We start from the raw sequence: 22,933 nt of genomic DNA on the forward strand, positions 1-22,933 counted from the left end.
TAGTTCACCCTTTCCCCTGCCTTGATCCCATGCTCTCATATATAAAATGAAGGTATTTCTGATCAACAACACAGACTAATCTATATTTTCTGTTTTTTGTGTTATTGAAAGAAAAATATGTTTAAAAATTCTCTATCCTTTTGCATCTCTGTATTTAGGAACATTGCCACACTTTGCAAGTAAATGGAGTAAAAGCTGCAAAATTCTGAATGGGGAGTCACGTTTACAGCAAAACAGAAAACCACAGGCTCCCTAATCTATCCTGTATGGCATGTAGTCAATCTGGGTGCTATGTAGAATATAGCTATTAATATTCCCTCTGAGTGCATAGAAACAGATGCAACAATAATCCCTCAGATTACTTGCTTGACCTGTTAATTAAGTTTCACTGTTTACCTCTGGAAAATGCTGGGGTTTGCTCAGGATCAGGAGTACCCACAGTTTTTTTTCAAATTACCATGACTTAAAACCTCCCTAATCCTGAAAGGATTGATGAATGAATAATTGAAGAATTATATTGAAGAGATTTTATTTTTGCTGTGTAATCCCATCCGCTACAGCAGAATCCTCCAGATAGGAATTGTTAACTTTTCAGTTAATGTAAGTGGGTTTTAATAACGTCATGTGTATCATCGCTCCTTATTGTCATTTGGTAGTTGGCACTTCATAATTAGTACATTCGCAACAAATTGTACAATATTAACGCCTTTGTACTTTGCCTTGAATTTTGTAGAGTAGACCAGCACAGAAAACCTCCTTAGCCCTTTAAAACAGAGAGGGGGAACAGAATTAGCATATTGTCTGTCGCCCCAAGTCGACATAATTAGCATATTTTTGTCTGTCTCCCTGAGTCTTGCTTTGCTAGGTAGGGGAGCTGAGAGGGGCTGGGATCTGTAAAGAAAAGCAGCCTGCAGATTAATATACATTGTGGTACGTATTGAAGCAGAGGTATTAGCGAGAGCAGGCTATGCCAGGGTGTTGTGAACTCCAGGCCTGGAACAATGGTAGAGGAAGTGAGATAGTTTGGCATGTCACTTGTCCTGCATAACTTAAAAAGAAAAGAGGGCAGAGAAATGCCATCTTCTGCACCTCTATGTATTTCCATAAGGCCAAATCCCAGTACCAGTACATAGCTGAAATAAATACAGGGCTCACCCAGGGAAATGAAAGGTAGGGAGTCCTTTTCCCTTCTGTAGCTTGTGGGGGTTAGCTGGTGGATCTGTGTAACTGCAGCTCCACTGGGCATGCCCCCTGTTCTGCCTCCAAAGCTGCCCTGCACAGTCTCCCTCCAAAGAGGAAATGGGAGGGAGTGATACTGTTTAGAGGGGCCACAGCCTGGAAATGTATCTGGGCAGAGGTCTGGGCAGTGTTTTGGTAGAGCTCTGGGTTGCATGAGGATAGCTGTTGGCCAGGTGATCAAGCAGAGGTCAAAGCTTTTTAGCTCAAGTCCCATTACAGAGAAGAAGGTTGTTAGCTGGAGGGCAGGACTACCCTTTGCACATACTCTCCCCAATGACCCCTCTGTATCCCAGAGCTGCTCCTTTTTGGAGAAAAATGTTCAAGATTCAGATAGGTTTTGTGGAGCAGAAGCTTAGCAGCCGTTGCAGACCGTGAGGAGGTGGAACGAAAGATGCTGCAGGGGGAAACATGGGGGAAAATAGGGACTATCAGAGCACTAGAGATGGATGCTTTTGCATCTGGCTGCCCAGTAGCACACTTGTTCTTGCCCTGGGCAAGTTAAGGTATGTATGTATACTGTAGGCATGGTGTGTGATTGCAGCTCAAGCCAACATACCGGAGCTAGCTTTGATCTTGCTATCTCAGATCCTGGAACAGTGGCAATGTGAGCTTCAGTGCAGGTTAGCCCTGTGCGTAATAACCCAGGGTTCTGAGTACATTTGCAAAGCCTGCACTGCTGCAGCTTCTCTGTTCTGGGACCAGAGCTAGCAAGATTAAAGCTAGCTCAGGTATTTCAGCTCCAGCTGCAACCACACCCAGCAATTGCAGTGTACACATACCTTTAGAGAGGAATGATGGCCCTTACAGAAGGAAACAACGGGTCTCCCTCAGGAATAGAGAAACATTCTCTTTAGGTGACTTCAAGCAGTGATTCCCTATACCCTTTTGGATAGAAATGCAGCCCAGTAAAGATGTGTGGTAGTATTGTCAATCCCAGGTGTGCAAAACACAACCTGTGTGATTGCCTGTGTGATAAAAATCATATGTTGTTTTTTTTTGAATAATAAATGTGGAGGTTCGATTTGCCTTCAGGTTTTTGAGCCTTTAGGAGTCACATTTTCAAGCTGTTCTGTCAAACAGGAGGGCTAGACACCGTTCTTTAAAGTGGAAGTTGAGATTCTACTGTAGTCCCTTGCTTCAGGGGTGGGGGCTTTAAGAAAAACACCCATAATCATGAGAGTTACTCAGATCATGAGAGTTGGCTCCCCTACGTGTCCCTCTCAGACCTGCAGTATTGCCAAGCCTGTGGGTGGTAAAGGATGAAAGTGAGAAGTGACGAGAAAAGGAAATCAAGGTATGAGCCCGCCTAAGGAGTCCACTTGTCCCAACTCCATCCCTGCCAACTCAGGCAGCTGAGACTATATTTGTGTGTTCATGTAATTCACTGATGTGGATGTGTTACAGGTGACTATAGTTTATAGACTATACGAGTTGTTACAGCCACAGGTAGGGAGCTTTAGCTCAAGATGTGGCAACCCCTACTTTTTGCTCTGGACATCCCTGGTTCAACCCCCTGGCATGCCAGTCAAGATGACAGCCATCACATTTATCATCTAAACACATTCCACTTAGTATCATGTATATTTATAGCCAAGAACATAAATTGATGCTGATTTTTTAAAATTCTCCACCACTTTCCTGAAAAGTTTATCAGATGACTTTGGCCTGATTTTTAATGAACTATGAAACCCAATGAGTTCTGACTGCTAGGAAAGTTTCTCCCAGCACTCACACTTCTGAACAGACTCTTGTCTATCTGAAGGACTGTGCTATGTGGAATGATACTACGTGAGTAAAGTAAATGTGGCATAAAAAAGATACAGAATAAATAAGTATTGTTAGCAGAGCTATGCAAGGATTTGTTTACCAAACAATCCGATTTTGATTTTCATCCTTTATTCATGTTTTCATGAAACTCACTTTTCTTTCTTCTGATGTAGTTTTGTCAATTTCACTAGGAATCAAGATCAGTTTTGGCCAAAGAAAAATTCTCTTTTGGCTGCAAGTGAAACTTGAAGATCTGATAATTTGATCAACATCTATACTACTTTTTCATACCATGTTTCTTGGATGCTTTTTTGTTTTTGTTTTACCACAAACTTTATTTTGATCCTTAAAAAGAAGAGAAGCTTTCCTCCGGCTGTCATACAGAGGTGCCTTTTACAAAGTGACTCATGTCCTGTGAGGGACACTCTCAGGAAGGCAAATTGAATTAGGAGGAAAAGAGATTCAAATTTACAGCAGATAGGATTGTAATTTGAAAATTAAGGGGTTTGTTCTCTGGTGAATACATGCACAGAACTCCCATCAACAGTAATGGAAGTTGTGTGCATGTAGATGGAAGATTAGATCTTATTATACCTTATTATAACAATTTTATTATGTATTATGTATATGTGAGTGTTTTATATACATGTTATACACGTAGTGTATATAATATATATCTATACAAAACCCCTCAGGGGTGCTTGACTTTAGATTGTTCTGGGCATTAGCTATTACAGTAGTTTGACACAAAGGTTGCACAGGCGCTGAATGTGTGAGTAAATCTAAGGGGTAGTATAATATTTGAGATGATTTATCTTGCTGTAATACTACTTTGTCTTTTCAACTTCCCTATTTCTCAAATGTATAACTGTGCAGCAACTTATTTTCTGGCTCTCTAAGTCAATGATAACCTGTACTTCATACACTAGGAACGCCCTAGTATGTATCTTACTACCTAGTTTCATGTATTTTCAGTACCGTTGCTTATTACTTTTCCAGTTATGTAAGTTTCAGAAATGCCTGCGGTTTAAATAACCTATATTATTTGTATGACAGTAGTGCCTAGAGATCAGGACCCCATTGTGCTAGGCGCTGTACAATCATATAACAAAGAGACAGTCCCTGCTGGGAAGAGCTTACAGAAAGGGCTTATTCCCTTCTGGTTCAATTGAGCTTTCTATTTGGCCCTGTAGTGAAGTTATAATGCTTGATTTCTGACATAACATAAACATTATTTTCTGATCAATTCCATGACACTAGACTGACATTAAAAACAGGATGATGATATTGCGACAGCATGAAATAGGACAGTAACACTGCAGAGGTAACGTGGGAGATGAGGGTTGTAGGCACAATCGGCAAATAGAGGAAAGGCAAAATGTAACCAGGAGCCCATGGTTGGCATTAAAAACAGGACCTGTAAAGGTTCTAAATGTAAATTGATGGGATTTTAAAAGTGAATTGCTAATAGAGTCACCACATCTTATTGAGATCCAATATCAACGTGTGAGAGCATCTTCTAGAACTTGACCTGAGGTATCACCAACACTGAGTCCTAACCTGGACTGAGCTTTGTGTGCTTGAAGACAATTGTTATAGTCCCTTGACCCCTCTTCCTTTTGGCTGAAGCTAATTAGCCGCTCCACATTTCTATGCTGTTGGTTTAGTTTGTGGCTATGCCTTGTTTTAACCATTAAAACAATTTCCACCAGCTGCTTCTGGCAAGGAGGGGGGGAAAAAGCTAGAGCAAAACCAGATTGGAGCACACAAAGGCCCTAATCCTGGAGTAAGTGCAGGGATCCAGGCATGTGGAATCCCACTGAGCTCCGGGTGGTACTGTGTGGGTGCAGGGGTCTGGACTCTAAAGGGTTGTCTGTTTCCATCTCCTCCATGATACGCTGCAGTGCTGCATTCAGAACACCAGATGGTGCTGTGTGAAGTGTGGTGTTGCCAATTTTCACAATTTTTGTGTGAGTCTTGCAATATTCAGTGATATTTCCTAACACCCAGGGTCCTGCAGTGGCATGAATATGTGAGAATATCAACGTACTTTTTTTAAAAAAATGAAAGTTTCTAGCCCTCGTGGTTGTGGAGATAAGCCTGACAATGTGACGGGAGTGCACCCAAACGGTTCCAAAGCCAGAGGTTAAAAACAAGTCTTATAGCTAAAGCCATTTGCATGATTTTGAGGGCACTTGACTCATGATTTTTGTGAGGTTTACAGTTGGCAATACGTAGAAGGACTCTTAGTCCCTCTCACTGGACTCAAAATGGATTTTCACCAGCATGTTTGCTCCTAATTCCAGAGAAAATTTAGCCCAGGGCGAAAAAAAGCAATACTCTCCGAGAGAGCTAGACCATCTTCACCATGGGTGCCCTGCAATTGAATTTTTCTTCTCTATCTTTTCTCATAGGGCAATGAAGCGTTTTCATTAGGTTACATATCTCTTTGTACTAGCCCTCCACCTCAAATTTCCCAGGTTTTGCACTTTGACCTTTGTGGAAGTAACAATGACCATATTTTGTCCTAATTATTTTCTGCCATTCTGCTCTGTTACCAGCTGCGTGAATGCTGTTTCTGTACTTTCTTAACAAGAGTGCTTTGTGCCAAAGGTTTTAAAGTGTTTTATTTTAATGTCACAGATGAATAAAGGCTTCAGTGTGACTGACAAGCTTTAGTAAATTCATACAAATTAGATATAGTAGCTCTCAGTAAAATAGATTTTCTAAACCTGTTTTGTATGAGAGGAGAACAAGTGGCTAATGGTGGTAAAATGCATTAACGTTCTGGCAAAGAAAGTAAAACACTTAGGGCTAAACAGAGGTTTTGAGCCAAAGCCCTTTGCGGGGAGGGGGTGAGTTTGGTGACACACCACCCCAGCTGGAACTCCTAGAAAATGTGCTACAGATAGGGACAAAATCGCCTTCATCACAGGGCAAGCCTAGTAGCTGTGCTTCCTGTTTACCAGGTTCAGGAGGTGCTCCATGTGCATGCCCAGCTCTGCTGGCTGTGTCAATGTGGTCAGAGGCACAGCTCTCTCCTGGACCTGCTCTTTTAGGGAGGATGGTACTGCTGGAGGCATTCACTCCCTACTGTCCTTGCATTCAGATTAATGTAAAGCCCGTGACTGTTCCACAGAACAGCCACTCCCTCATCACGCCGCCTGGTGTATTAGCACAGGTAAAAGCATATATTAGCCTATTAAAGAAAAGGGAGGGACTGCTACAGATACAGATCAAAAAATGTCCTTATTCTAAATAAGACAAATGGAATGTATGGTATAAATGTTTAGATACCTTGGTATTGGGCACCTTGGAATTACCTACATTAAACAGATGGGTCCTACCTGAAAGCACATGAAGTGTGGATGGATAGCTTTAAGTTCTCTCCCAACTCAGACTTGGTGAAAGCCTTATGAAGGTTTGCAAACCTTTCAAGAGAGCCAAAGCTATCTAACCAGCCTCTCCCCAGTGTGATATTGGCTTTGTTTGATGCAGGTGTCTTTTATGTGGGAAACACTCAGCAGGGCCTAGAACCTCTTCACAACCACATCCTTCTCCCATGGCAGCAAAACTTCTTCAGCAGCTTTGTTCCCATGGTGTCCCTGTAAACCGCTGCCTTCAAACCTCTCAGGGATGTCAGTGAGTGGAGGAGGCAGCCAGTTCAAGATCCTGCAGGGTTGAGAGGGACCCACTGGCACACTAGCAGAAGGGCTTCCATAAGATGGAAACAAAACAGAACCTGCCATGGAGTCTGTTTCCATGCTTCTTCTCACGCCTAGTAGAAAAGAGGGGATGATCTAGCTCAGTCATAAAAATCAAAATGACATTAACAATGCACCTGGGACTTAATATAAGAGAAGTCCATATCCCCTCTCCCAGGAGAGGATGCAGGGAAACTGGAAAAGGAGCCATGATATCAGTGTCTGGGTCTAGAGAAGTTGTACTATACACAGCTGCCCCAGCAGCAATGAGTGTCCTCTTTTTCAATGCTGAAATACTGACGCCAATGAGTGCGCGCGAGAGAGAGAAGAAAATTATCCAAATTAATAAAAGGTTAGTGTCAAGGACAGAAAGGCAGCATGGTTTAGGAGCTAAAGGGAATCAAGACACCTGGGTTCTTTCCAGGCTCTGTTCCTCCTCTGTGAACTTGGGCAAGTCACTTAATCTCTTTGTACCTCAGTTTCCCCTACCGTTACTTTTCTGTCTTGGAAACTGGAAGCTCTTCAGGGCAGGGTTTGTTTCTTGCCATCTGTTGGTCCTGTGTCTAGGTACCTGTAATACCAACAATAATATACTGCTGAAATATTTAAGGGTTGAGCATTACTAAAGACACAGATTTTCATGAAATTAATTTGTCATTCACATTTGCTTCTAAGATGAGCATTTTTCTTAAAAATAACACACATTTTTAAACAGCTATTTTTAAAGTTAAGAAAATCTCTTAATATTCTGCGAGGATGCAAGTAGGGGAATAAGTTTTATTAAAATATGACCTAATCAGAAAAAATATAGGCTCCTTAAGGGAAAAAGTGATATTAACAACACAATCTTTTAGCTCTCTATTAAGATATGTGTCCTCTAGTGGAAGCGTTACCCTACTGTTCTTCTTTTATAAACCTTTGTTCCCTTCTGATGCATATTAAGCACCAGATGAAAAATTCTGTTTGTCTGTGGTCTAACAATGAAATACCTTGTAGGAAATGAAAAGGTCAAGGTTTCCCTGTCAGTGATTTATTATAAACAGTGCCTCCTTCTTTTATTTCCTGATACTTTGCATTTGGATTAGTGATGATACATCACCAGCTGCTAGATAAAATATGAAGTTGGGAAACTATGGTCAAATATTTCTGTTAAGGAATGACCCTGTAATCAGCTCACGGCACACACAGGTCTCACTTGATTTATCAACCCAAACCTGTGGTTCTAAAAGGGGATGAATTAGTTTAAAGATATCTAAGGGATAATAGCTAAAGCCAAAAGCGCTGTAGGAAAACCGTTTGTCACCAGCCTGCCCTGCCCTCCTTAATTGCAGAAAAATTGAGAGTGGATACCTTAGGCACCTTACATATAAATCATTGGTCAAACAACCAGCTATGTATCAAGTGGTGAGTTGCAGGCCTTTTTCTTTTGCTCTTTGTGGGCAGAACACACATTGTTTTGACACTAGGCACCAATGCAATCTAATATATGTTTAGTTTCCTCACTGATTTAACTTTGGCCTTCACCATGACTTCATTTTCTTGGGGTTTGTTTGTTTGTTCGTTGTTTTTTTCATTTCCAGATTCCATTGCATTTTAAATGTCACCTGATGCAAATTTGCGTTTGGGGAGTACTATTCCTAGTTTTATAGTCAACAGTTCAGTAAAGGGAGTCGGCAGTTGTCCTGCATCTGTCACCATATATTTGTGCATTGTAATGCATGTTAGAAAGAATTGTGCTTATGAAAACAATGATATCAAACCAAAGTAAAGATCTGCACACTGCATTCAAATTCCTAGGATCTAATTCTCCAGTCATTTATGCCAGGTCACTACATTTACTGTCCCAGTCCTGCATAGGCCTATGCATCTGTTTCACTTTGCACAGTGTGAATAGTCCCATTGGCTTCACACCAGAGAGAGATCACAAAGATGCACTATTTTTAACATCATTGTGACTTCACACAGTGGGTGTAAGAATTTGCAGGATCAGGGCCTCACCCAATTTTAGTTCAGGGTATCTCTACGCAGCAGCTGGGAGTGAGTAGGCACCTGTGCTAGCTTCACTCGTGAACAGTGCAAGATGAGTGGCAGCATGGGCTCGTCACCCAAGTCCAAGCTTGCCTGAGCCCATGGGCCACTACCCATGCCGCAATGTCCACACTTCTATTTTTAGCGCTCTCTCACACGAAGCTAGCTCTATCTGTCTAACTGGGTTGGAAGGCATGCTGGGCTGCCATGTAGACATACTGATTGACATCAGAATCTTGCCCTCTAGTCTATATCAGGGGACAGTTAGACGCTAGTTCCATCAGTGAAATCCATACATTCAAAAACAGCTGCAGTAGTGAATAAAAAAGCATTGTAATCTCTCTCCCTTACACACACAAGCAACCATGAGGCTTCATAGAAATATGAGCCAAAGAAGAGTAATACATACTTGTATGTCTCTCTAACTTTTTCTTCACCTGTCCCTCTACTTCCAGTCTCCTTTTACCCCTCCCCCCCATAGAGTGTTGTTCTAATACTACACAGAGTTGTGAAATTGTCATGCAAATTTACAAAACCTATTCAGACCTCTCTCCTCCATTTACCACTCAGATAGCATGGTGGTTAGCTTGATATAACATCCCTCTGCCCTGGTCTTGCAAACACTTAAATGCATAAATTCACTCACATGAGTACATCCACTGTGGCACTAACTCAGGAAAGCATAGGCTTAGCATGAGCTTGAAGTGCCTTCTTCTGGGTTGTTCAAAAATAGCCTCCAGGAGTCAGGCACCCAAATCTCATTGACTTTCCGCAGCATAAGTCCCTTAAACAGTCTGAAAAGTGGACTTATGCAAGTGCTTCAGTGCTTTCTGGAATATGGGTCCAAGTATATGTAGGATCAGGGCCATAGATAATAAATAGTTCATTAGAAATATTACTTGCCCAAAGTAAGTAGAACTTCACATGGCTGTATTATATTATCATTATATTTATTATTGTGATAACTTGAAAGCAATATATGTCCAAACAAAATTTAATTCAGTTAAGAAAATAATTGGGTGGGCCCCTTAAAAATGTTTTTACATCTAGCAGGCCCAAAAGGAAGAATGAGAAGTCAACTAGCCCAGAGTACATTAATTCACACAAGATTACACACAAGACTTGACAAACAGGGAAGATTTGTGCACGTTTTGTGACTTCCACCCATTATTGCTGCTCATGTGTGCTTAGTGATTTTTAGCATATCCACTCCTCTCAGTGCATGGAGATGAAGGCATGTAGCTCAGATTGCTGCATTAAGATGAGAATCCTTGTAAATGAATCACAGGTGCACTATGCAATTTTGGTTGAGAATGTGTCCAGGTTCTGTAAGTGATAAAGGAATCTGACTTCATAGCATTTCTCAAACTCAGGGTATCCCAAACCACTGTACAGATGAACCAGTTAAATGCTGGTGGAGCAGCAGCTGTGGAGGTAAATGTGGTGCCTATTATGTACTCAGCAATCGCTTACATGTAGCTATGGAAAACGGAAATAGTTTTTTCTTTTATTATGAAGGGTCACCTGGGTGATCCCGTTCTTTTTGAAAAGCACACTGGGATTTCTAATTCCACCTGGATCATCACCAGAGACAGGCAGAAAGGGCCACAGTTTAATGCTTCATTGGAAGGATGAATGAATGATTGTTGGATGATTAATGGCTGGTCTGTGCTGAAAGATGACAGCCTGTTACAATGGAGATAGCTAACGTCAATTTCTCCATACTGCAGGTTCCCAACTGCAATACTCACACAGATTGGGTGTTTTATATGGTAAAAGATACAATGCAGGCATTGTCAGTGCTTGTCCCCACCTCGCCAAAGAGGTTGGGTGTGGTAAAATACACTATTCTCTTCTGGTTTTGTGATGAGCTGCTGTTTAGAGGAATTCAGCAGAGACTGCCAAATTAGTTGGCCTAAAAGCAAACACAGTGTCTAGAAGAAGGACTTAGGAGTGGGCAAAAAGATTTCTTATCACATATTCAAATATTTGATTTCCATACCTGGTAGCATTTAAACCCTTTTAGAGTGTCCAGAGCTTTGAGACCTGTAGACATGGGGTGCTGGGAACTAGGTACTGCACCCCCAGTCCTGAAGTAGTTATAACAACCAAATACATGGCTTCCACTTTCAGCACCCCCACTATAAAAATTATTTCAGCACTCCTGCTGCACACTGACAGTCTGAACACCAGCTCCACAGCAGGTCAGTCTGCTGTCCAAGCCCCGAAGCATCCTTAGAAAACCCTACATGATAGGGACGTGGGAAAGGAAAGCTTATATAAACTGAGCTCCAGCTCCAATGGTCTATTCTTCCCTCTACGTCACCTTGCCCCTTGCCTGAGCCACACATCCTGCAAATTTTCCTGAAGTCCTGGAGCTGTCATTAGATCATTTGTATAATAAACTTATTCCAGATCTTGAATTTAAAGCTAGAACTGAATGAATACTGCAAATAAATTCACAAATATTTGCTTGATTATTTTTTTTTAAATGAATCTACTTTGGCACTGTTTTTGCCCCTTGTTGGTTTACTTTCCTGGAACATTTGTTTGGTCACGTTTTACTGATACAAGTCATTACAGAAACAATGTCAGTAGTATACATTACTGTTACCAAGAAACAAAATCGTAAATTCCAATACATGGTTGCTGTTGCCAGAAATGCTTGTACGTTCAAAAAAACAATACCACACGGCTTCTCTCACCAGTCAAAACTAAGAAACATAGCTAGACTTTAGAATAATGCTGTTCAAAAGTCTTCTGTTGAAACTTTTCTTTGACAGAAAATTGAGTTTTTGACTAAATGTTTTTACAGAAAATGTGTACTCTCCTAAAATCATCAGTTTGGGGAGTAGCGTACAGAATTTTCCAGCTACTGAAAATAATTTTTTTTTAAAGTTCAGGTTTTGTTTTTTTCTGTAAAGTGGGAACTTTCTATGAAAAATAGACTAGGTGATTTTTTTTCATTTGTCATTGTCCATGGGGAAAAAAATATCAATTTTCCATCAATTTTAGATTTGAATGTCAAGAGTTGAACATTTAGCTGACAATCAACCTATAGATTAGAGTTTTAAAATGTGCCGAATAAATTTGATTAGCCAAATAATGCAAAAAAAATAAAATAATGGTAACTGTTCCTGGATATTCTCTGAGCAGAAAGACAGTAAGTTTATCCAATAATTTTCTTACCAATTATTCCTTAGACTATTTAAACTGTAATTATAGTGCTTATAATTATATAATATAGCTCAATGGGCCAGATCTTCTGCAGGTATAATGAAGTTAGTAGAGCTATTCTGATTTATACCAGCTGATGTTTTGGCTCAACACTGTCAAGGAATTTTGGTAGATAAACTTCAGTGTTAAAAATAGTTCTACAAGCAAACATAGAATCATAGGACTGGAAGGGACCTCAAGAAGTCTTCTAGTCCAGTCCCCTGCACTCAAGGCAGGACTAAGTGTTATCTAGGTCATCCCTGACAGGTATTTGTGTAACTTGCTCTTAAAAATCTCCAATGATGGAGATTCCAAAACTTCCCTAGGCAATTTATTCCAGTGCTTAACCACCCTGACAGGAAGATTTTCCTTATGTCCAACCTAAACTGCCCTTGCTGCAATTTAAACCCATTGCTTCTTGTCCTATCCTCAGAGGTTAAGAACAACAATTCTTCTCCCTCCTCCTTGTAACAACCTTTTATGTACTTAAAAACTGTTATGTCCCCTCTCGGTCTTCTCTTCTCCAGATTAAACAAACCCAATTTTTTCAGTCTTCCTTCATAGGACATGTTTTCTAGACCTTTAATCATTCTCTTGCTCTTCTCTGGGATTTCTCCAATTTGTCCACATCTTTCCTGAAATGTGGCAACCAGAACTGGATAGAATACTTCAGCTGAGCCTAATCAGCGCACAGCAGAGTCTTGTGTCTTACTTTTCACACTCCTGCTAAGGTGTTTGCTTTTTTGCAACTGTGTTACACTGTTGACTCATATTAGCTTGTAATCCACTATGACCACCAGATCCTTTTTCACAGCATGCCATCCTAGGCAGTCGTTTCCCATTTTGTATGTGTGCTACTGATTGTGCCTTCCTAAGTGGAGTTTTCCAACCAGTTATGCACCCACCTTATAGTTGCTCCATCTAGGTTAGAATTTTCTAATTTGTTTATGAGACGGTCATGTGAGACCGTATCAGACACCTTACTGAAGTTCAGATATATCACATCTACTGCTTCAACCCTATCCACAAAGCTCATTCCACCCTATCCACAAAGCTCATTACGCTGTCAAAGAGAACTACTACTTGTTAAAATACGTTGGTAAAAATGACTTTTCAACCAAAAGAAAATTTGGTCATTTTTGACAAAAGTTTTTCTTTTTATTGCAGAAAAAGAAAACACACAAATACAGCAATAAAAAAGGGGGGGTTGGTTTTTGAAAGTCAAAAAAAATTGGTTTGTTTTGATGAAAAACTGAAATTTTCCTGGGAAATGCTAAACATTTTTTTCAACATATCTCTTGAAAAATTATTGGTATGTTTTAATATGCTCTAAATAAATTCCTTTTTATAATTACATATGTATGCAAATACTTGTATTTGTTCTTTGTGTTTAAACCATGGGAATATGATTGCATCATTTGCATATTAATGTTTACAAAAGAGTTCCTCTGGACAATATCAATGTGTCAGTGTGCATGTTGCAAGCCAGATTATTCTATATGGGAATCTTAATAAAACATCCAGATCCCATGTTTGGATACTAAACTTGGCATTTTAGGTGACTAAAACAGCTATTTGCATGTCTAATTTGAGCATCCCAATGCAAGATTTAAATGTCCTACTCATGTGACCAAGTTTGTAGATTGAGTTCACCTTAGCCTGATTCATCCAAGGAAGAGTAATCCATCTAGTTTAGGAGATCAGTCCTGCATTCTTTACACACTGGAGGCAAGAGTGTGCAGGGACTTGAGGTAATCTCAGACTGACTCATATAACTCTCTCTTACAGCCCCAAAATATACCCTCTCTGCTCTCCCCTACACTCCTACATGCTCTTTCAATACTCCCAGTTGATCTTTAGTCATTGGATGTGGCGTCATTCAGTTATTCCCATCCAGACCAAAAAAAAAAAAAACCAAAAAACCACGAGGAGTCCTTGCGGCACCTTAGAGACTAACAAATTTATTTGGGCATAAGCTTTCATGGGCTAGAACCCACTTCATCAGATGTATGAAGTAAAAAATACAGGAGCACATATAAACACATGAAAGGATGGGGGTGCTTTATGCCAGACAGTTCACATGCCATTTGCCTAAAGAAGAAATGTTTGTGATAATGGTGTCTTGCTTAGCAAGAGATTGTTCTGTCAGTATGTTTGTGTGCATATATGCCACCACAGTGGGCCTTGCAAATAAATAAGTTATTCCAACACTGAAGTCAAATGAAATTCTTCCTCCTTATTCCAATAAATAAAGCCCCACAATTCTGCAAATATTTGATCACATGCATAACTTTCCATTAATTAAGTTCCACATATTCTTAAGTGACTGCAGAATTGTGACTTCAGAGCCAAACCTTGATCCTTGTTCACATAAGTAGTCCAATTAACATCAATGGGACTAGTTGGAGTTTCTAAAGAAAGGAATGGAAGAGTTTGAATACCTCCCCAAAGTTGTTCATTGAATAAATTCTTTGACTGATGTTACTGTTATTTCTCAAATACTTTGTTCCAACAGATACCAAACACCAAAGAATTGTTCATTAACAGTTGTTGAAAAATGCTAATGTTAAACGTGATATGTTTGATTATTCAACTATTTCCAGTAAGAAGAATTTCTTCTTTAATAGTAAAAGCAGCAAAGAGTCTTGTGGCACCTTATAGACTAACAGACGTTTTGCAGCATGAGCTTTCGTGGGTGAATACCCACTTCGTCGGATGCATGTAGTGGAAATCCAGGGGCAGGTGTGTGTGTATATATATATATATATAAATAAAAGCAAGAAGCAGGCTAGAGATAACGAGGTTAGTTCAGTCAGGGAGGATGAGGCCCTCTTTAATAGTAACTATCATGCACGTACAGCTGCTGAATATGCACTTGCTAAAATACGTAGTAACTTTGATGTTCTTTGTTTACACTTATTTTAGTTCTACTTATTAGAGAGGAGGGACTTCATCTAGAGGCAAGAGATTAGTTCAATCTCCTTGTCCCATTCATACCTTGGACTCTCTGCTGAGATTACCAATAAGACTGGAGTATGATTGTACTCAGCATGAGAGAGATGTCAGAATCTGGGCCACAATATTCAAATATCTGTTGTCTATGGTCAAAAAGATAAAAGAACAATGGCCTGAGAGAAGGGTGAAGAATAGTTTGGAATTTCAGGGATTGTAATTGTTCAGTATATGGAATTGCCTTTTCTATGTCATCAGTTTGATTCTACCTGCCTCCATGGCCTAGATGAATGAGTCAGTGGTATCAATCTAGTTCACAATAATCTGGCCATTTATTTTCTGATTTAAATATTCTCTGCAATTACTACAAAACTTTACTGCACTAATTATCCTTGCTTTATTTTATACCCATAATTATAGGATTATGCTACATTGTTTCCTTATTAAATTGTTTATACTGCATAAAAACTCCTGCTTATTACATATATATTTATTTAGTACTCTGCATCTTAAGTACACTGTCCTGCATTCCCCTTTTAGATCTCTGAAGGCAACATGGATTCATTTCATCTCCAGCTCTGAAATCTCTCTCCCATTTCTTCAGTTGATTCTCCATACAGTTCAGTGAACACCAAAACTTATAAAACAAATGCAGTTCTAATGAGTTCAAAAAGGGGTTCATACATTCAGCAGCAATAAGTTTACACTCTACTTGAGTACCATTTTCTCTCCTCTGGTGATAATGCACTTCAAACTCATTGTTATAAATGTAAATATTTCATGTAAATGCTTTAAATGTTTTCATCTGATTATTAATGATTTACAAGCTCATTATTTAAAAAAACTACAAACGGAAGACTCATTATAAATTGACTTAGCATCACCTTGACTTTTATGTTTAACGGTGAGACCCTGCACTTTATGGAATTTCAAGCAACTTTTCTAAGGAAACTCATGTTCCTTTCAAGTGTGCTTTCTTAAAGTCAAAGATTATGTGGCTTCCTCAACTATAAACCACCTTGAGAATTTCAAATCTAGCCATCAAGGGGTTCAGCTACTACAAATGGCTGAAGTAGGTTAAAGAACAGACCGTCACCATATCTCCATTTGAACTGTACTAGAAACCATTTTTAGTTCAAAATATATATTCTCCATTCCTGGCCCTACAATAGTCTCCTGACCAAGCTAACCTGTGTGTTGTCTTCAGACAGCTGGAGACTAGAGCATCCTTCTAATAAGTGCAAGGAGTGGGTGATATAGTCTTTAGCAATTGGGATCCAGCTATGGCACATGCTTTATATGATGTTTGACTGTAGAGCAGCCTGTAAGAGCACATCAGAAAGAATACAAATCTTGACGCCCTTCTTCAATTTAGCATCACAAAACTAAAGGACCTCCTTAGAACTGGGAAGAGGCAGTTTGGGGATTGAAGGCAGCCATTTCGAGTCAGAGGAGGAGGAGTTATGCAGATCAGGAAAAGTAAAGAATGGGCCTAGAGAGAGAGCAGGACAAGGTTGGTTTGGAAAGAATGGGATGTAGAGAATGGGCACCAAAGGAAAAAAGTCAAAAGGTTTGTATAAGTACCCAAACTTCATGGTGAAGCTGGAGAAAGAGTTTTCCAAACCAAAGCAAACCATCTCATCTTATGCAGTTTGCATATCGCTAATCAATGCTTCTGAGATGCTCCCCAAGATCAACTTCATTTATCACATTTGGCTCATTTCCTAGGACTGCATTAAGGATTGTCTGTGACTGGTTGTTCAACAAAATTAACGAGATAGCAGTTCTGTATTCTGGAGCATGTTCTCCCACCCGCCCCCCGCTTTAACTGAACTGCTATTGCATTGAACAGCTGAGTAATTAGAATATCCCATAATCAATGTTCCTTCCTTTCTGAAATCCCTTCTTATCAGTTAAAATATTTTGTCAGTGAATATCCCAACCAAAGACCAATAACATCTACAGCAGGTCAAATTAGTTGTAGCAACCATTCATCCGTTTCTCTGCTACCTCCAAAGACAAATAGCTACGTACCTGGTTTCTTTGGAAGTAACTTGACATGGAGACTTTTCAAGCATTTTCTAAATTTAAGCACTGAATTGGTTAAGTTTAGGAGATGGATGAATGAAAAAGCAAATAAAAAGTCAGGGTTTGATTTGAGCTTTCAAATCCACAATGTTAAAATGGGATGCTATTATTTAATACATTGTTACGGCAATGCTTGTGATTTGGTAGGCTCTTTCTAAACATTAAAGAAAAGATGATCACTACCTGAAGATCTCCCAATCTAGGGAGAAACAATAGGCAGAGATTAGGGGCAGGAGAAAGTTAACAGAATCCTTTCTTCAAATGTGCAATTATAATTTTTTAAAAGAGCAATATTGAACTAAACATGTATGTGCGTGTGTGTGTGTGTGAGAGAGAGAGAGCGACATTCTTTGTCTCTATCTTATAATTTATGTTTTGTCCCAATGATTAAAGATTCCTGTTCTTTGTAAAGTTTCATAGGATGTCTCTTCAACTACCCAGATGCGTTGCAAGGCTTGCAGTAGAAAATTCCACGTGTGAGAATGGGTTATGTGTGGTAATCCTAGTTCTTGGAACATATCCAGTGGAGTCAGCTTGGTAGACATTGAATGGCAGAGTACTTCAGTGCCACCTTGTGGAACCAAGTTCAAGTCCTTATCTTGTACCAAGCTCTCTGGAATACCATGGAGTGAATCTGCCCACTCCTGGAGACAAGAGAGCTTTTAGTTTTGCTTTGCACTTTGTTACGGGCAATGTTGTTGGGATCAGGAGAAATCCAAGTCTAGCCTGCCTTGGTCAGAGAGAGGGTCACAACGTGTGTGGAGAGGTTACTGTGGATGAAAGGGACTAAAGAGGAGAAAATTGGGGTGGAGGGATGCTGGAGGGACATTTCCCATATAAAAATTAACTCTTTTCTAATCTATTGTCCTATGTAACATTGTTAAATACACACATTGTGCTGAGGAGGAAATGTATTCAGCAGCTCAAGGTATAAATACTGTAATAATTAGATTTAGTCATATTAATTGTATAATTGGAAATATAATGGGATGTTGTATGGTCAATCTTCCCCAGTGACGAGGCATAAATAAATATTTGAGTTCTGTTTTAGATACTGAAAATAGAATTGCTCATTATGGTTCAACATATAAAAGTTAGCCTCGCCCTCATATTTCCCTCAAAATACATGAGCAAACAAAGCTGGAGACACGGGTGGTGATGAACTGTCTTGTAAGTTTCTTCTGGGAAGTGGTGGTTGCTGGTGCACCTCTATGAATAAAGCAGCTCTATTTTTTTAGTCATATACAGCAACATTCTCAGAGGATCATCTTACTGAAGTGCAAAGGTTAGAAACCCAGGGAAATAGCTTGACTTTCTCCAAAGGTATATTACAAAGCCTCCTAAGCTATAATAATAGGAATCCAAAAACATGGGTGGGTGACCAATTATATTTAAATCTGGTCAAAGTTTTATTTTATGTGGTTGTACTCTGGCTATTTTTTGACTTGTTTGTATCATACTGGCTAAATGTTCCTCTCCAATAATACTTATTTTACCCCAACTAGCTATTTAAACCAAGTAAGTTGCTGTTTTTGCTGTTGAATAGAGGGACAAACTCTTCCATTATGGTTAGTTTTGTGGATTTTATTACCCACCCATTTATTTTGGTTTGTCCTAATCTATATTTATCTACGGATGACAAGACGAACTTGAAAAAAGAACATGTTTAAAGTTGCATACTAATTCCCAGGATATAAATCATACTGGGCTTTCAGCTCTTTCAAGCTTTCATAAACACTAGTCGCTGAAAGACTGAATCATATTTTTCTATGACTTTAGTTCATGTCAAACATTTAACTTTTAACTAAGGTGGTCAGTTTCCTGATGTGAGCACGTGATGCTCCCCCAGGGATTTCAGCTCTCTTTAGCCATCATTATAACAATTTTTCTTTTTAAAGACATGCACATAGTAAATTAGAATTGTGTTAGAGGCTTGGAAAGTAATTCAGACAACGGTGGACTTAGGGTAATGGTTAGCTTGCCAACAGAGTGGAAACTGTGGACTAAGAGTGGTTCTTCTTGCATCTTTTTAATCAATTTATTAGTCAAGGGGTGCATCAGCCATTGAAGCCTATAACCAAGTCTTGATCTCCATTATACCAGTCAGTGGCTGGATCTCATCCTTGTACACAGTAAAACCTAGAGGAGGGGGTCTAAGGGTGCTCAGAGTGATAACCATGACCTAAGAACCTATATAGAAGGGTGATGAAAACCAAGAAAGAATCCCCTTGTGGTAATCACTTCTCTCCCCCCCCCCCAATTGTTCCCACCCTCTTTAGGAACTTCCTCTAAAAAGAGGCAGGGGCTTCAAAAAACAGATAACATAGTCCATTACTTTTCCCAATAAATCTGTGCAGGGGTGTTGAGAGAGAGAGTTTTCCCCCTTAGTTCTAACTCCACTCAATACAGGCCTATTCTCAGCCCATGCAGATAACTTCCTGGGAAGGGGGGACAGGTCCATGGAGGTGAACCCCTCAACATTCCTTTCCCCCCCCCCACACACACACAAACACATACTTTTGTGCAAGGGAAGGGTAATTTCTGGGCAAGAAGGATCTCTGTGTGCTGATAATGGAGCATGATCAGGCCCTAAGCTGGTAGGAGGTTCATCAAAGCTACATTACAAAATTGCAGGAACTAGGTAAAGAAAATGGTACGACGTCTTCAGTGGTGAAAGTAGATTGAACCAGCAGGGGGAGCTCTCACCACTGCAGCCAACTGGAGCATACACGTGCACTAATTCAAACCAGAGTGTACAGAAGCTCCCCTCTGCTTAAAGCAGAGGACGGGCAGCTGCTCACCACCATACCCTCCTCCTTATTTTAACTGCTGCCTTTCTCCCTCTGTAGTCAACCAAGCTGAAAATTAGACCTGAGAGGTGTTTCTAGTTATTCCTGATTACCGTAGTTGCCAGCACAGGAAGACCCACTGATTGCCCCTAGGATGGGCAAAGCACCCTTTTTGGAGCTCTTCTGTAGAACTACAGATTGAGAAATATAACTATATGAAATAACATGTTTGGATAAAAAATTGTGAGACCACCAATTTACTATTGGACACATATGCTATAAGTGTCCCTTTCCTGGAAAATGAGCAAACATCTGAGACCTGAGGTCTATTCTGTTCAGTTTTACTAGTATCTAGATGAGCTACAGAATATGAGATTGTGTTCATGCAGCTGATCTGAAAACTGTATGAACTCCTTCACAAAATACACCCCATGGTTTATTTATCCCTATCAATAAGATTCCGGGGAAATTCTTTTCAAGATCTGCATATGTTCATATTTTTCAGATGTTTATGAACAGATGATGCTTCATCTTTATTACCTTATATTGTGCAAAGGTCACTCATGAGGACTGAATCACATGAACACAGCCCACCAAAGTACTTTTTCAACTGACAGTAAATTCAACATTCTATTTTATTTAAACAGCATCAGCACATTCTTTTTGGCCAGAAACATAGTAAGTAATAGAATTTGTTTAAGGGCTTGATACAAAATCCATTGGAGTCAATCCAAAGAATCCTGTCAATTTAAGTGGACCCTAAATTAGGCCCTACGTAACTGCAAAACAGGAGCACATAATTTACCTTAAAAGACAGACCAAGCTATGAGATGTCAATATGAGTTGATCCCTGTAGATTCAGACATTCACATTTCTCTATCTGTAATTCTACTGAAGGGCTCTATTAAGTTGATTTTTTTCCCCACTTTTCAGTAGATCCAACAAATTCTAAGTTGTTACCATAACCATTCTGGATATGTCCTTTTGGGGAAGGAGAGAAATCTTGTAGACAAATTCAAGAAGAAAAGGGTCTACTTCTGTCTTGAGCCTTGATAGAATAATTTCATTGTCTTTTCCTGGGTGGGGAGGGACTCAAGAATAGCTATGTCTTAATATGTATGGCTGGCAATGCGCCTGCAAGCTGCTGAAATGAAGTCCTTCACACACAATTCAAGATACGTCATTCTAAAATTTGGACTGTTAACATTCCATATTTTGTCAGCAGTGAAAACATTAATTTAAAAGATATGGAGCCAGATTCTGATGCCATTTATGTTCATGCAATTCAAGAGTGACTTCAGTAAGTCACTGGCACTTGTATGTAATTGGGAACAGAATCTTGCTTTTAATATACAGTTTTTATTTTTGGAGTTATCACTGTAATGGTTGCTAACATACCTCACCCAGAAAGGCGGATTTATTTTGAGTAGCTGAAAGGACATCAGTACAGAAAACTACTCATTGTTGGTGTATAAATAGATTTAGTTGAGAGCACAAAAATAGCTTCACTTTGCTATTGCAAGCCAGAGCCAATAAGCAGAAAGTAGACTGGGATTCTCCAAAACACTCATATTTTAATAATCAGACAAATTTATAAGGTGTGAGATCATTTCAGTATATTTTGAAATCAAGTCTTCACACCAGTTATTTCTCTCTTCTCCTGATCTCATCTCCTAACAAGTTTTTCCTCAATATCTTTTTTCCTGCAGTCTTTTCTACTAGTGTGAGGATTCCCCCAAATGCTGTCAGACTGAAATGTTCATATGGTCACTTTACCATCATTATATTAGCAGATTTCACTCTCAAAACAAGTACTTGGTGACAGAAACACACTTGAAACCTTTTTGTTGCTGAGTAAGTTTGATCTTTACTTCTATACTATATTTGGGATTTAAGCTTATTTTTTTCCTGTTTCTAAAAGTGCACCAAGAGTTTGATTGTGGTATTTAGAATTTTGAAAAGTTATTTTTCAGCATGGTAAATACATAGTAATAATTTCCAGCTTAGAGTTTTAGACTTTTTTGCCTTTTTACTCTTTATTTTTAGAAAAAGGACTTGGAAAATCGTCCTAGCAATTTTTTTTGGCAAGCAGTGGAATAACATGAACTGTGAGCAACTGACCAACATCAATCTTGTTTTTCCTTCTGAATATTTGATGAGGCAAAGCTTTCTAAAAACAATAACCCCCGCCCTTTGGCATACCTCTTCTTAAAGGGCAAGGCAGAGGTGACATTTTTAGTTGCTCTGCTTCTCTACCCCCACTGTGCTGTGCAGAGGGAAAGAAAACTATGGAAATAGCCATGGTGAGTAATGTGGCTGAATGGAATATTCCCACATTCAGCAAAAACCCTGTGTAACTGATAGCCATCCTGGCAATCAGGAGGCGTGCGTAAGAGAGGAAGGTTGGCCCAATGGTTAGGGTGCTAGCTTGTGATTCATGAGTGACCTGGGTTCAATTTTCTCCTCCCTACACGGCTTCACACTTTCACCTGTGACTTCAGGTTACTTAGCCTCTCCGTGCCCTGGGGTCCCAGCTATAAAAATGGGGATAATTTCCCTACCTCACAGGAATGTTCTGATAGTTCTAATGTTCTAAAATGATTGTGAGATTCTATGGTAATGGGGGCCTTATAAGTACCTAAGATATCAGTAGAATAAGATTAAAATCAGGCCACATATTTAGGTGCCTACCCAAGGACTTCTGGGGCCTAGGCTAGGCATTCAGCCTGTGACCCCTATCAGAATAACAGAGCGCACGTACTGATTGATTGCCAAGGCAACACGACAGAACCTCCTAACTGTGGCTCAAGACTTTTCCCTCTGCACAGCTGACTAGCTCATTCTCCCTTGGTTTGGTGACTCTGCGGAGCTAATAGGAGTATATAAAGCCCTCTTGATAAGCAGTGTGCCATGAGCACATTTGACTTGTGATTCAGGATCTGCACTTACTATCTGTACCAAGGGGTGTTTAGAGGTCGCATAACCAACACCCTAAAGCCCTCAGACCTGCCTACCCAGTAGAGCAACTCTGAGCATATGACAAGCTTCCACATGGGAGATCAGTAGGAGCACTTGACAAAGACCCCCCTCAGTATAAGGCTGCTGGCAAAGCACTACCCAGGTAAGTCCCTTTTCCTTTGAAATTCTATC

The 22,933-nt window shown here is 39.8% G+C and overlaps 1 long non-coding RNA gene across 2 annotated transcripts in view; it reads right to left on the reverse strand.

Moving 5' to 3' along the window:
• Positions 1–20,385, reverse strand: part of LOC120384792 — a 30,153-nt gene extending 9,768 nt beyond the window's left edge. The window contains exons 1-2 of one of the 2 annotated variants that reach the window (XR_005589112.1): positions 20,324–20,385; positions 7,200–7,281 (exon numbers count right to left, since the gene is read on the reverse strand). This is a non-coding gene — a long non-coding RNA (uncharacterized LOC120384792). Of the gene's footprint in view, positions 1–7,184; positions 7,282–20,323 lie in introns of both variants that reach the window. The other variant, XR_005589111.1, reaches the window with a different exon arrangement.
• Positions 20,386–22,933: the final 2,548 nt, after the last annotated feature.

This window comes from Mauremys reevesii, linkage group 16 (assembly GCF_016161935.1).
Source record: "Mauremys reevesii isolate NIE-2019 linkage group 16, ASM1616193v1, whole genome shotgun sequence".
Taxonomy (NCBI): Eukaryota; Metazoa; Chordata; order Testudines; family Geoemydidae; genus Mauremys; species Mauremys reevesii.